Here is a 14,486-nt window from a genome sequence, read left to right as displayed (position 1 = left end):
GACATCATATGTCAGAATGTGATCTGAGGCTAGGGTGCAAAATCGGCCGCTCCACCATACAAAATCGCGAAGTCCAAGATGACATTGTCCTGGTGCGAGATAGAACGGTCTGGGTAACGGCAGAAGACGCCATGAGCCCACTGCTGAATCATACAATTCAGCAACCATCTCCTCTTGTGCACCACCCAAGTAGATATTAATTCTATGGCCATGTGTAGCGCGCCGGCCATGCGGAGGAAGTTGATGCCAGAGGGCCAATCCGCAGGTCATGATGCGGAAGGATGTGAAGCAGGGGTCCGCACATATGCCCAGGGAAAAGAGGAGGAGGATGTGGGAAGGAGAGGGGATGGCGATACGACGGTTTGAGGCAGGGTTACAGACGCTGAGAAGCGGAGGGGAGGTGGGGACAACTTTTTCAAGCTTATAATCAGAGGTGGAAGACTGGATGAGGAGGATGGCACCATGGCAAGAAGCCCCAATTGCATACTTAGGCGATGCAGGAACAGGATAGCAGAGGCTGAGGGAATCAGATTGCTGCCGGCACGATATGGAAGACAGGACGAGTGAGTGTAGGCGCCGCATCGGTGATAGCGAGCATGCGCCATTGTGGATGCGCCCGAAGAGCAGCCAGAGGGGGGAGGACGAAGGATCGCCATGGCGGGAGGCCCAGAGGCGGAGGAAATCGGGGGAAGTCAACAGCGCAAGCCATTTTCGGCAGACGAGGCGAGCTTGGAGCGCAAAGGGGAATGGCAGGAAGGAGAGAAGCTGCAGAAGCACATCTTCGGGTATAAGCTGATACACCATATCCTCACACGAAGCTGAGAGTCGAGACGACGTAGCAAGTACCCTAAGAATTTCAAAATGCAACGTCGACCTTTTCCGAATTTTTTTTTGTTTTTTTTGCTTTTTGTAGAACAGAGTTGAATTATGAAATATAAGAAAATATACAAAGGTCCCTTAGGAGGGAAAGGGGTCATCCCAACACAAGTGAAAGGGTCGTGGCCTTCTAAAACAATAAAAAAGTGTTAAAATAATTAGGTTTGAGTTTAATTGGAATCAGTGTCCGGGAAAGGATTGCCTTAGCTTCGCCTTGAGTTGGTTGAAAATCGAGACTAGCCGATTGCAAACCATGGTAAAGGGAAGAAAAACCGGTGAAATATGTGAGAAAAGAGTTCAAAAATGCAAATTTCAAAATTTTTTTGCTATGCAAGGAGGAAAGTCGTCCGACGGTCGCTTAATTAAAGAGACTTTCCCTGACATTAATTGGAATTAAGCTATAGAATGCAAAAAAAATCAAACCCTGTAAAGCTAAAAAGGGGAAATTAAAAAAACTCATTAAAATAAAATAAAAAAATAAAAATAAAAATAAAAATAAATATATATTTATTTATTTATCTGTTCTATTTTTAATTAAACTTAAAATTTTATCAACACAGAGCACTGCCACGCGTACATCCGAAAAATGGCTCCAACAAAGGCACGGAGATCGTGAGAGGAGTCGGGGTGTGTAGCTGGTGGCAAACGTAGGTGCAGAGAAGGTGAGTAGGGGCACATGGTGTTGCTGCCGCAGGGATTACTAAAGGATGGGCAAGCTCCAAGATTGCTGCAGCCGCCAGTTGTGTGTGTGTGCGAGAGAGAGAGAGAGAGAGAGAGGCGCCGTAAAAAATCTGGGATGTGGAATTGATTGACACGCACACCATCACTTCTTTGGCTCATCGGTTGTCACCTTATATATTGGAAAATGAAGGCTTCTGGTTGTGGGCAGGATAGCCAGGTTGAGAGCCCACTGTCGTGTTTAATGTGATAGGGATCAATGATTATGAGAGTTTCTGTGCGCATACGCAAACGCAAGCATGCTGACATTTTCACTTCAACACAGGTGCGTGTTTTGTGAGCATAAATGCATGCTCTCAATTCAATTTGTGGGTATGCACAGAGGTCTTCGTTATTTGCTGGAGTGTCCCGTGTGTGTGTGTGTGTGTGTGTGTGTGTGAGTGAGTGAGAGAGAGAGAGAGAGAGAGAGAGAGAGAGAGAGAAGAAGAAGAGAATTTTAATTTTAATGACGTAGGAAACTATCCCAAGAGACCTTAAAGATCTATCCCACGAGGAGAGTTGAACTCAAGACGTGTTAGTAAAGAGGGAAATGGCATAACCAATCTACAACACTTGGGTGATAGAAAGGTTATACCATTTTCCTCTTTTTATTAGCTAGGTGCACACACACAAACACACACACACACACATGTGTGTGTGTGTGTATGAGAGAGAGAGAGAGAGAGAGAGAGAGAGAGACGTTTTCATTACTTGCTAAAGCCGCCATCGTGTGTGTGTGTGTGTGTGTGTGTGTGTGGAGGGAGAGGTAGAGGCAGTGGAGACGACATTGGTGGCTAAGTGGGAGTCACTAAGAAGGATGGAGAGGGGGTTTTGGGTAGCAGGGGTGGGGGGTGTATGGGAAGGTTGACAGATTGTTAGCTATCATGGTGGTTGGTTTTGACATGGCTTGCTTCTTTGCTCCGCCTCACTGGCAAACAGTGCCTCCAATGGCATCTGTCCGCCCCGAACACACGCTATGTATGTATGTATGCACACAAAGAAAGATAGACACATTGCATCTACGATCTTAGGTATTGAAGAGTTCAAGCATGCATGTAAGCTTGGTTGTAGTTAAAAATCGGATAGTTATTTTAGGTTTCTAGCTTGACCTATCGTGCAGGGCAAGGTCCTTTTTAGATGTGCCCAACATTTATTTGAAATAAATATGCTCAAACACACTTAATTTATACCTTTGCACAAGCGAGATGGTTATGTCGACCTTCAACTTGAGCGCGCGAGGTGAAAGGTTCAAGCACCAGGTCGATCGTGCGCAGTATGACTTAATCAATTTTTTGCTTAAGCAATCAACATGTTTAATCACTTCACTTGATTAAGCACACATCATAGATCGGGTACTAAATGGGGCAACTACTGATTATTGTCTTGAGCTAGCATGCTTTGGAGGTTGTCGTCCTTGAGATTTTTCTTCGTGACTAGCTCAACCTATGTGTCGTCCCTCCCATTATTGTGCTCAAGCCACACAAACAAATGATCTCACCATCTATCAGATTTCTTCGTATGGCACTACATGCGTGGACTCCTCTCTTCTTGACATATGATGCATTGTGCTTTGTTATTAGTCCTCCATGTGACCATACCACCATAAGTAGTTTGGTTTTCTTTCTTGGGGTTGTCTTGGCCTACTAAGATAGAAATATGTTACCATGCTTGATATCTTTTAAAGTGCTCGCCCATAATTGGGGGGGGGGGGGGGGGGGAGGAGAGAGAGAGAGAGAGAGAGAGAGAGAGAGAGGAGGAGGAGGAAGAAGAAGAAGCCTAACATTGTAAAAACATACCTTATTTCCAAGAGATCTCTAGGATCCATATATCCATCTAACGAGTCTTAAAATCAAGGCTTGAAAAGAGAGAGAGAGAGAGAGAGAGAGAGAGAGAGAGAGAGAGAGAGAGAGAGAGAGAGAGAGAGAGACGTGCACATCTAACCATATGTGCATGTGGACATGTTGTACCTACTTCTCGAGTTTAGGTATCCTAGGAAGTGTTTTGGCACCTTTGTGAGCCTGTACGCAGGACGTGCATGTCCAGGCGCTTAGAGTAGCTGCATACCCTCTAATTGCACAACCCATTTCATTAGCATTAGTACCCAGTACTCAACATGAGCATTTTCCACTATAGGAACCCTTTTTTCCCAACTACAGATGAACCACCTTTTATAGTCACTTATTCAATAAGTGACTTTTTGGCATTATAAATCGTGGCATCAAACTGCTACTGCTTGACCCACACTTATGCACCTATATATGTGACCCAAGCGATTTAGCAATCGCCACCAAATTTAGTCAACATTTTTAGATTTCACGCGTGTCCAAATTTCAACGTCGTTTTCAGACTTAATTCAAACCCAAGAGACCTCATATTGAGTTGATAATTCTTGAGATCTACACACACATAGAGATAGAGAGGGAGAAGGAGACTTACTCTTGGTCGATCCACGAGAATGTGGAGAGTAGCTACACTTCATGAGTTGTTATATCTTTACACTTAAAAAGGTAGACATAGTGTTGATCCAAAAGATAGATTTGTGCTTGGTTGACGTGAATGGGGAGAGTGCTTACACCTTATGATTTGCCAAACATTGCCCTAAAGAAATTAGTTATAGTGATGGTTGGTGCACAAGTGTATTAATTTAAGAGCTCTAAAAGCTGACATGAGAATCATAGGCATTTAATCCCACTGTGGAGGGAAGGAGATCAATGGTTGCTTCAATTGAAGCACTCCATCTTCTTGGCCGCAGCAACGTGCGGGTCATATACTAGTATATATGTATAGAATTTATTAGAATTATGCAAGGTGAAGCTTCACTTTAGCATTCTAAAACAATAGAATGCAAGAAAAATCAAGACATGTGAGGATGTGAAATGAAGGTGAAATAAAAAGATGCATTTGATATTTTAAAACCAAAATAACATTTAAGGTAAGTCTCAATCATCACTGAAAACATTGAAAGTATGCCTAACTCAACTCTCCTCTAAGGCTTTTTTTCAGGGATTTTAATTACGCGATGACGCATTTTGTTAAATGTTAATTATTGTTGTTATTATCACTATTTTTTTCATGTTAATAACATATCTAATGTCATGACCTACGAAAACCGGTAGAAAACATAGAACCGGCGGGACAACCAACAATCCCGGCAGGCCCGACGGGCTTATTATGTAACCCGCCGGACCCGTCATGTACCCCCTCCATATTTGGAGGCTCTATATAACCCTGTAGTAGACATCACATCACATCACCTCTTCCTCTAAATTTGGTCATTCTTTAAAATTTAGAAGAAAAACTAAAGATAAAAAAATGAATAGTCTTTAAAAAAAAATAAAACTGAATGTAACTCTGATCATGGATCATTAGTTCTTTTTGGGACTGAACTCATTCTTGAAAGGAGGTAGAAAGGTGAATCTTTGGGTCGGTATCTCTACATTTGGGATGGACTAATCTCATGTTTGGTTCACCGTTATATTTGCTAAATTGATTGCTATATTGATTAGAACTTCTATCATGGGTCATTAGTTCTTTTTTGGACTGAACTGATTCTTGAAAAGAGATAGAAAGGTGAATCTTTGGCTTGATATCTCTACTTTTGGGATGGATTGATCACATGTTTGATTCACCGTTGTATTTGCTTGCTATTCCGATTAGAGCTCCAATCATGGGTCATTAGTTCTTTTTTGGACTGGACTGATTCATGAAAGGAGGTAGAAAGGTGAATCTTTGGGTCGATATCTCTACTTTTGGGATGGACTGATCACATGTTTGATTCACTGCCGTATTTGCTTGCTATTCCGATTAGAGTTCCAATCATGGGTCATTAGTTCTTTTTTGGATTGGACTGATTCATGAAAGGAGGTAGGAAGGTGAATCTTTGGGTCGATATCTCTACTTTTGGGATGGACTGATCACATGTTTGATTCACCGCTGTATTTGCTTGCTATTTCGATTAGAGCTCCAATCATGGGTCATTAGTTCTTTTTTGGACTGGACTGATTCATGAAAGGGGTAGGAAGGTGAATCTTTGGGTCGATATCTCTACTTTTGGGATGGACTGATCACATATTTGATTCACCGTTGTATTTTCTTGCTCATGTTTGAGTAGATTGAGGTTTATTCCCTTCAGACTTCACTACTACGCTTGTGTGTGATATTGATTATAACATTAATGTTTGGTTTGAATAATACTTGAAAGAAGAGATAGCATACTGAGCTATGTTTATTGGTATTTCAGGCATCCAATAAGTATGTCTTCCACCGGGAATGTGAGCGGTGATGTTGGTGTCTCAAGGCTGGATTCCTTGAGGAGACCTCCTACCTCGATGCCAGGTCCTGCTTCGCAGGGCACCACTTCGCAGGGCAAGCGAAAGGAAGGTGGAAAAAGTCCAGGACCCGAGTGGAATTTTGCCACAAATTTAAATAAGTATCAAGATTGGAAATGTAGCTTTTGTGGCGAAGAGAAATCTGGAGGAGCACCAAGAATAAGGGATCATTTGCTAGGTGGCAATACCAGAATCCAATGAGGAAAGTGCAAGGGCTTAGGTGCAGAAGAAGCAGCTATGCGCTTAAAAGCTTTAATTCATGCGCCGAAGCATGAATGACTGGGAGCAACATAAAACATAGTCATCCTACGCTTTTGCAATGACACACCTAGTCGCAATTGCAACCATGTGCCAGTGCATCCACGCATGATGTCTTCTTTCAAGATTCAATCATATGAAGCATTGTGAAATTATTTGAGCACACATTCATGCATTAGATGCTACCGTCAATCTAGCAGCAACACACCTAGTCGCAATTGCAACCATGTGCCGAAGCATGAATGACATGAAGCAATATAAAACATAGTCATCTTGCGTTTTTGCAATGACACACCTAGCCGCAATTGCAACCATGTTCCAGTGCATCCACGCACGGTGAATTCTTTCAAACAGATGCTCCTGTCATTCTAGCAGCAACACACCTAGTCGCAATTGCAACCATGTGCTGAAGCATGAATGACTGGGAGCAACATAAAACATAATCACCCTAAACTTTTGCAATGACACACCTAGCCGCAATTGCAACCATGTGCCAGTGCATTCACGCACGGTTACTTATTTCAAACAAATGCTGCTGTCATTCTAGCAGCAACACACCTAGTCGCAATTGCAACCATGTGCCGAAGCATGAATGACTGGGAGCAATATAAAACATAATCATCGTATGCTTTTGCAATGACACACCTAGCCGCAATTGCAACCATGCGCCAGTGCATCCACGTACGATGATTTGATAAAAGAAATTTTATACCTTTAAGTTTTAACGCAAAAAACTCAAAAAAACATCAATAAAATAAGGAAGGGTTTAAAAAATTACTGCTACACTGCTTTGAGAATGTGGAAAGCTTCCAGAAAGTTTGGTGAAGACTTTTCAATGTACCTCTTTTGTGAAAAAGACAAGCACCGGCGTCGCCTTTATATAGCCACGGCGGGCCCGGTGGGGAAATAGCTTTACCCGGCGGGCCAACTAACTTGCCCGACGGGCTACGAGCCGGTCCCCAGGTCTCCCTGGAGGTCAAAAAATATGAATGTCAATTAACATGATATTTGTTATTTTGTATTTTTATTGTTATTAACCTGAAATTATAGTGTGATCACGTCATTTTGAAATCCCTGCTTCTTTTAGAAAGCCAAAAAAAAGGAAGAGTATGGAGGAATCATACGAGGAAAAAGGAAAAACACAGGTGTCTCCACCTTTGCCATCTAGCAAGCTTATGAATATCCTTGACCTCAATAAATGAGGCATCCTTGACCATATCTCCAACCAAATTTGCCAAAGAATGCACCACGAAGAACAGTCCAGAGTGGAACATCCATAAAGTTGCACTCACCCAGAAGAATGGCTCTCCAACTGAAAGTTTCCCCTTCTTGACAGTAGGCCAAGTCACACCCAAGGTGAGTGGGAGGAATGGGGGGAGCTCACTTTCTAATATCAGAAAATGAGAAAAGCATGGCTGCATTTTCAAATGGAAATTTTCCACCTGCTACTAGCGCTGAGAAAAACGTAGGTGATAAGTTATATTTTTGAAAAACCTTTCCTCTCTCTATTTGTAGGCTGCAACTTTGAATCAAAATCTTCCTACTTGCATCGATTAAGGGCCAAGTCGCACTTAAGGTGAGTGGGAGGAATGGGGGGAGCTCACTTTCTAATATAAAAAAAAGAGAAAAGCATGGCTGCATTTTCGAATGGAAATTTCCCCCCTGCTAGCACTTAGAAAAACGTAGGTGATAAGCTATATTTCTAGAAGACCTTTCATCATCCTATTTGTAGGCTGCAACTTTGAATCAAAATCTTCTAGCTTGCATCAATTAAGGGCTAAGTCGCACCCAGGGTGAGTGGGAGGAATGGGGTGAGCTCACTTTCTAATATCAAAAAATGAGAAAAGCATGGCTGCATTTTTGAATGGAAATTTCCCCCCGAGAAAAACTTAGGTGATAAGCTATATTTCTAAAAGACCTTTCCTCTCCCTATTTGTAGGCTGCAACTTCGAATCAAGCTTCCAACTTGCATCGATTAAGGGCCAAGTCGCACCCAGGGTGAGTGGGAGGAAGGGGGGGGGGGGGGGGGGGGGGGGGGGGAGCTTACTTTCTAATATCAGGAAATGAGAAAAGCATGGTTGCATTTTCGAATGGAAATTTTCCCTTGCTAGCTCACTGAGAAAAACGTAGGTGATAAGTTACATTTCTGAAAGACCTTTCCTCTCCCTATTTGTAGGCGGCAACCTTGAATCAAAAGCTTCTGGCTTGCATAGATTAAGGGCCAAGTCGCACCCAGGGTGAGTGGGAGGAATGGGGGGAGCTTACATTCTAATATCAAAAAATGAGAAAAGCATGGCTGCATTTTTGAATGGAAAATTTCCCCCTACTAGCACTCAGAAAAACGTAGGTAATAAGCTATATTTCTGGAAGACCTTTCCTCTGCTTCGAATCAAAAGCTTCCAGCTTGCTTCAAAATATCTCTCACAAAACTAGAGAGGAGGCCCGCGACCTACCATGCTCCTTTACCCCCACTCCCCCACTAGTGTGACTCAGCCCTAAATCCTTCAAAATCTCTCTCACAAAACTTAGAAAGGAGGTGCCACTTGCCATGCTCCTTTCCCCCCACTAGTGCGGGCGCGACTCGGCTCTAAAATGAAGTGGGGTAGGAACTAGTCCCTGAATGGTCCTTGAAAAACCATTCCCCGAAATATGTGCGACCACATGGCGACCGACGCTGGTGGAAGCACATATCATGGGGGAGAGGTCCTGAAGGACCATTCCTGAACGTCAGAGTCAAGAGGGCCATCCCGTAGGACTTTCTGATTGTTGGTCAGTGGAAGCTTGTGATTGGAGGGTCTATAAGATATCTCCAATGACGGACATAGATTAAATGTAGAGCATGAATGGCTTCGTGACAAGGCCTGACGTTGCTTGTAGTGGTTGGCCAGAAGCAACACAATTTATTTTTACCAATAGAATAATGGACTTTATATTAACAGAAGAGAGAAGACAAAATTACATTGAAGCAATCCCGTATTCCATGACTCTCATGTCCAAGACCATACCATACCCAAGGAGACTCTCCCTCTTTACAAAACATTGCTTTGATACAAAACGTAATGAGCTGTTGACCATTTACATCATAGACAAAAGTGCACACCATATACATCATTGTAGCATACAACATAGATTACTCTTTGAGAGCATTGATCATGCACTGTATCTTTTCCATGAAGTTTCCAGTGTTGGATACAGCCTCAAACGCCTCCCGAGAGGCTTCCTGATTAGCAGCCAACTTCTTTTTTACTTCCAATTATTTTCTCTCGTTGAAGGGAAGCTCTAGCTCCTCATCATCCATTTCCATGTGCACTTTCTCTACATCTTTGATAATCCCGTTCCTCAGATAGTAAATGTTGACTTCGTTGATTTTCAGTTTGAAGACCTGCAGATTAAAATCAACAAAAAGAGCTCTCCGGCTTGGAGCCTGGTAAGCCTCATTAAACACATAAACGTTCCTCAATTTCCAAATGATCCATAAGAATTCAGCCCTCGTTCGGTTCCAGAGCAGGTCAAGATACCTATGGAATTGCCTAATAGAAGTTGCTTCCAAGAGATAGTCTTTTTAAGAACAGATCTTATAGAGGACAGAATGACATCCGATTGGGGACATTTTATGAATTATAAATGAAAAATCATTTTCACATCTGCATCGGGAGCAGGTGCTGGTGGATAATCCTGCATTTAAAATTTTATCCCCTGTCCAAAGTGCTTTATGGAGGATGAGCCAGAGGAGGACATATTTTTTAGGATGAATTACATTATCCCACAATTTCTTGAACTGGAACATCCACTGTCTCCTGTCCAGACTGATGTTCCAGTGCCTGTTTAAGGTGATATGTAGCAGAGGGTTAAGGTCACTGTATCTCATCTGCGGGTGCTGAAGCTTATCTCCCCCTTTCCTTTCGAAGGCATTAACAGGAACTGATTCATTGAGAGACAACTTCCATAACTCCGACTTGGGGAATATTTCCATTTTGGATCTTATGAGCGTGAGTTCCCATGACTGGAGGGGAAACTGTAGTATCAATCCCTCAGTTGATTTCCACCTATGCAATTGCCCATTCCACAACACTCCCCATGTGGATATTCCTTTCATGTGACATAGACGTGCCGTCCTAATTTGATTATTATTGATCGGGGTTGGGGGCGGAAGAGGCCACCAAATGGAGTCATATTGTTGAATTGCATTAGCCCTGTTAGTAAGCCATAACACCGACATATTTACTCTAGCCCTATTCCAAGCTCGTCATAAAGAGGTTAGCATTTTCAACCCTTTTGCCTTGATGGGGTAAGGCCCAAAGAAAATTGTGATCCAATTCACGTTCTGCCATTGCTTCGCGTTCTCTAGAGAGAACCTAGAGAGTTTTCTGAACAGGAGGAAGTACCATTCTTGGTTAGTATCCTCAAGGGCTCAGATGAGAAGTTTTACTGCAATTTTATCTGCCCAATTGTTCACTTCTTTAATCCCCCCCCCCTTTATCTACTGGTAGACAACAGATTTCCCATCGAACTTTAGCTGCTGCCTTCTTAAATGGATCTCCCCCCAGAGGATGCTCCTACATTATTTACTAATGATGCCAAGATGAGAGTCAGGAGGGCACCAAAAAATCCTCACAACTCAAAGTGGCCACAGTAGGTTGCTTCTTGCTCAACCATGACATACATGAATTGCCAAGCAAGCCTTTCCATCGGTTGAGTTTGGCCCTGAACCATTCAAGCACCCAATCCCACTTTTGTTTGAGGGAGACCTTAAATCCAAATGGCCAACAGTCTAAAAATTTCACCATCGATGAATGGTGTACACCCTTGAATAAGAAGCCAATCAGGTAGAGGAGTCCAAGAGCAACCACTTTGGCAAAGATCTTATAACATGTGTTGAGTATAGTAAGAGGTCGCCAATTAGATAGGTCTTCCTTGGCACTTTTCTTGTGCAGCAGTTTGATGATCCCCATGTTGATGGAAAATGGGAGAGCCTGGAACTTGACTGCTTCTTCCCATATCTTTAACAAACAAGAGGCAATAATTTCTTTAAATACCTGGAAGAATTCAGGGGGTAGGCCATCTATTCTAGGGAAATTATTGGGGGCTAGAGACTCGATTGTTGTCTTAATTTTTCAAAAATCGAGAAAGGGAGATCAACTCAGAACCTGGCCTCTTCTGGAACTACTTTCTATATGTATTTCGAAATTTCCTCCCTAGCTTGCAGCACTTGTGGAGTGATCACCTCATCAGGGCTAAACAATTTCTCGAAATGAGTCCGAGCAAATTCTAGATTTTTTGTTTTATTATGGATAGTGCTGACAGGAGCAAAGCGAACCCCGAACCCCGACGGCCTCTAAAACACCGGGGACCGAATGGCGCGCCTTGAGCCTGTCATGGTAAAGCAAACAGGGGCACCACCTAGCTTCAGTGGCTAGGACGCAAACAACATACCACCATAACAAAGTTTTCATCCAAGAGAGATGGATGCTTGGGAGTAATGATGAAGAGGAAAGGGAATGAGATCAAGTGAGAGAGAGAGAGAGAGAGAGAGAGAGAGAGAGAGAGAGAGAGAGAGAGAGAGTGAGGGAGGGGGTATAGTGGCTTAGTACTTAGGCACCACAAAAGGATGGCGAATCCGCACACCCTTCACACATACACAAGCTCACTCCAAAACACAAGACTAGGTGGCGATTCCGCACACCTCACATGGGCAAAACATTGCAAGAAAACATACTCACAAAACCTCAAGCTTTATTTAGAGAATAAGGCGATGAAATGGGGAGCATAGGGTAGGGGAATGAGAAGGGAGAGAGTGGTAGAGCACATGGCGGATAGGTGGGAGTTGATGGCAAAGACTCGCACGAGGATTATGGCCATCATCCTTCATTTAGTTGCCCTTCATCTTCCATAGCCAAGGGTGTAGAGGTCATGCTCAAGACAAGCATGGTGATTGCGGTGATGGTGATGGTGATGGTGTGGGTGTGTGTGTGTGCACTAGGCACACACAGTGCATAGTGTGTTCTTTGGTGATGTTGTGTGTGTTTTTGTGTGATGGTGACCCCTCTTTATATAGGGGAGAAGGGGGGGAGAAATTCTAGAATTTAGAAATGAAGAAATCATTATCTACATAGGCCATGTGACTTTGGGCCCCACTTGTCTGGCTGTGTGTATATGTGTCAGAACAACAGTCTCATGAGAGAGAGACTAAGAGAGAGAGAGAGAGATGGGTTGATGAAAAAAAGTGAGAGGTGACATGGAGAATAAAGTAATTACAAGAGGGGAGAGAGGGGAGTGTGCTCAGAGGTGAATCTGTGTGCAGATGTGTGTGAACACAAGAAAAATCAGGTAACCACCGGGTGGGGATGGGTCTGTGGGCACCTTTTTCAGTGAAACTGAGTGTGTGTGAGTGTGGGGGAGGTTATTTAGCTACAAGACAAGAGATATGGCGCCCTTTAGAGAGAGAGGGGGGTATTTGGGTCATGGGATATGATAGGAGAGAGAAAGAGGGGGTGGGGTATACTATTTTGGAAGATAGGGTAGGTTGCATGTGAGTTAGGGTGCATTATTGGTGAGTTATAATGCATTATTGGTGAGAGGTGGGGTAGCTTGAGGGGAGAGAGAAAGGAGAAAGGACAAGGGGAAGAGAGAGGGGGTTGACCTTTTGAGTGGAGGAGAGGAAAAGGGACACACAGCGGGGCAACAGTGAAGAAAAAGGAGGCAAGGTGGGGATGGGCTACCCCGTAGGCATGAGGTGGCCTATTTTACCTTTCTTATATATTTACATAATCATATTTTATTTTTTCTTACTTTTTTCCAATGCCTTTTATCACTCCCTCCCTAAGAGGGGGTTTTCATGGGGTGGGGACGAGAGAAGAGGGGTATGGGAGCTTGGCTTGTTAAAAGCCCCCATCATTAGCCCTCCCCTTTTGGCTAGAGGCATTCATGTCTCTAGCTGATCTGTTTGATCATTATCGTCGGAGGTGGCGGATGATGGTGTGTCCTCATCTGGAATGTCAATTGGTGGAGCTTGGTCAAATCGAAGAAAACAAGGTTTAAGTCGCCAACCATTTATCCTGGTTTTATGAAGTTTTCCATCAGCCTCCATAAGCTGGTAGCTTCCATTGGCATACTTTTTCCTGATGATGAAAGGGCCTTCCCATCGGAGCAGGAGTTTCTTATCCTTGCGCGTGTCGAAGCAATTGTCGTAGCGGAGCACCAACATTCCTTTCTTCAATTCTTTTTTCCGGAGATGCTCGTTAAAGCTAAGCCGTCTATGCTCTGCTTGTGCTGCATAATAATTTATTGGTTCTTCTCTGTCCAGCTGCAGTCTTTCCAAGTTGATGATGTGATCTCTCAAATGCATGTTGGGCTGTTGAAGCTGGCTTGCCATTACTCTGAGACTTTGTAGTTGCACTTCAATGGGCAAGATTTCTTCCTTACCAAATACTAGATGATACCGTGTGAATCCCAAGGATGTACGAAATGAAGTTCTGTAGGCCCATAAAGTTGGTAGTAGATACTTATCCCAGTCTCCAGGATGATTGTTTACCTGCTTGGTAATAATTTTAGAAACCATTCCATTTACCTTTTTAACTAGGCCATTACATTGAGGGTAATATGGTGAAGAGTGCCTCCTTGTAATGCCCAGTTTCTGCATTAATTCTCCTACCAAGTCTGCTCTGAAACCTGGCCCTCTATCATAGATGATCTCTAAAGGTGTGCCAAACCTACAGCATATGTGCTCGTAGATAAATTTAGCTACCTCTACCGCTGTGATTCTAGTGGTGGCTGTAGCCTCTGCCCATCTAGTCATGTAGTCGACCCCCATGATAATGTAGAATTTTCCTGAGTTGGCCCTAGGTAATGGCCCAATGGCATCGATACCCCATTTTTCAAATGGGCCATATGAGAGAATAGGTGTCTGTGTTTCAGGCATAAGTGACCTAGTGCCGGCCTTTTGACACAACTTACATGTTTTGCACCAGTGGTGTACATCACGGTTGAGGCTAGGCCATATGAAGCCTGCCTGCAAGATTTTCCTACTTGTTATGTCTAGGGCAAAGTGACCACCACAAACCCCGTCGTGATAGCTAGCAATTACTCCCGTGATTTCCTGAGAGAGAGGGACCTTCCTGAGTATTTGGTCCTTACCCTTACAGTACAAACCGTCATTGATGAGTGGATACCTTGTGGCCTTCCGCGTCAGCCATTGCTTCTGTCCCTTTGTTAAATCTGATGGGCATTCCCTTGTTTCCAAAAAATGCATGATGTCAGGCAAGGCATCACTTCCTTGAAATAGAGGGAGCTTTAGTTTTATTGCTCCAG

Source organism: Adiantum capillus-veneris, chromosome 19, assembly GCF_014529385.1.
Source record: "Adiantum capillus-veneris isolate H3 chromosome 19, ASM1452938v2, whole genome shotgun sequence".
Taxonomy (NCBI): Eukaryota; Viridiplantae; Streptophyta; class Polypodiopsida; order Polypodiales; family Pteridaceae; genus Adiantum; species Adiantum capillus-veneris.
Note: the sequence above shows the minus strand (reverse complement) of the source record.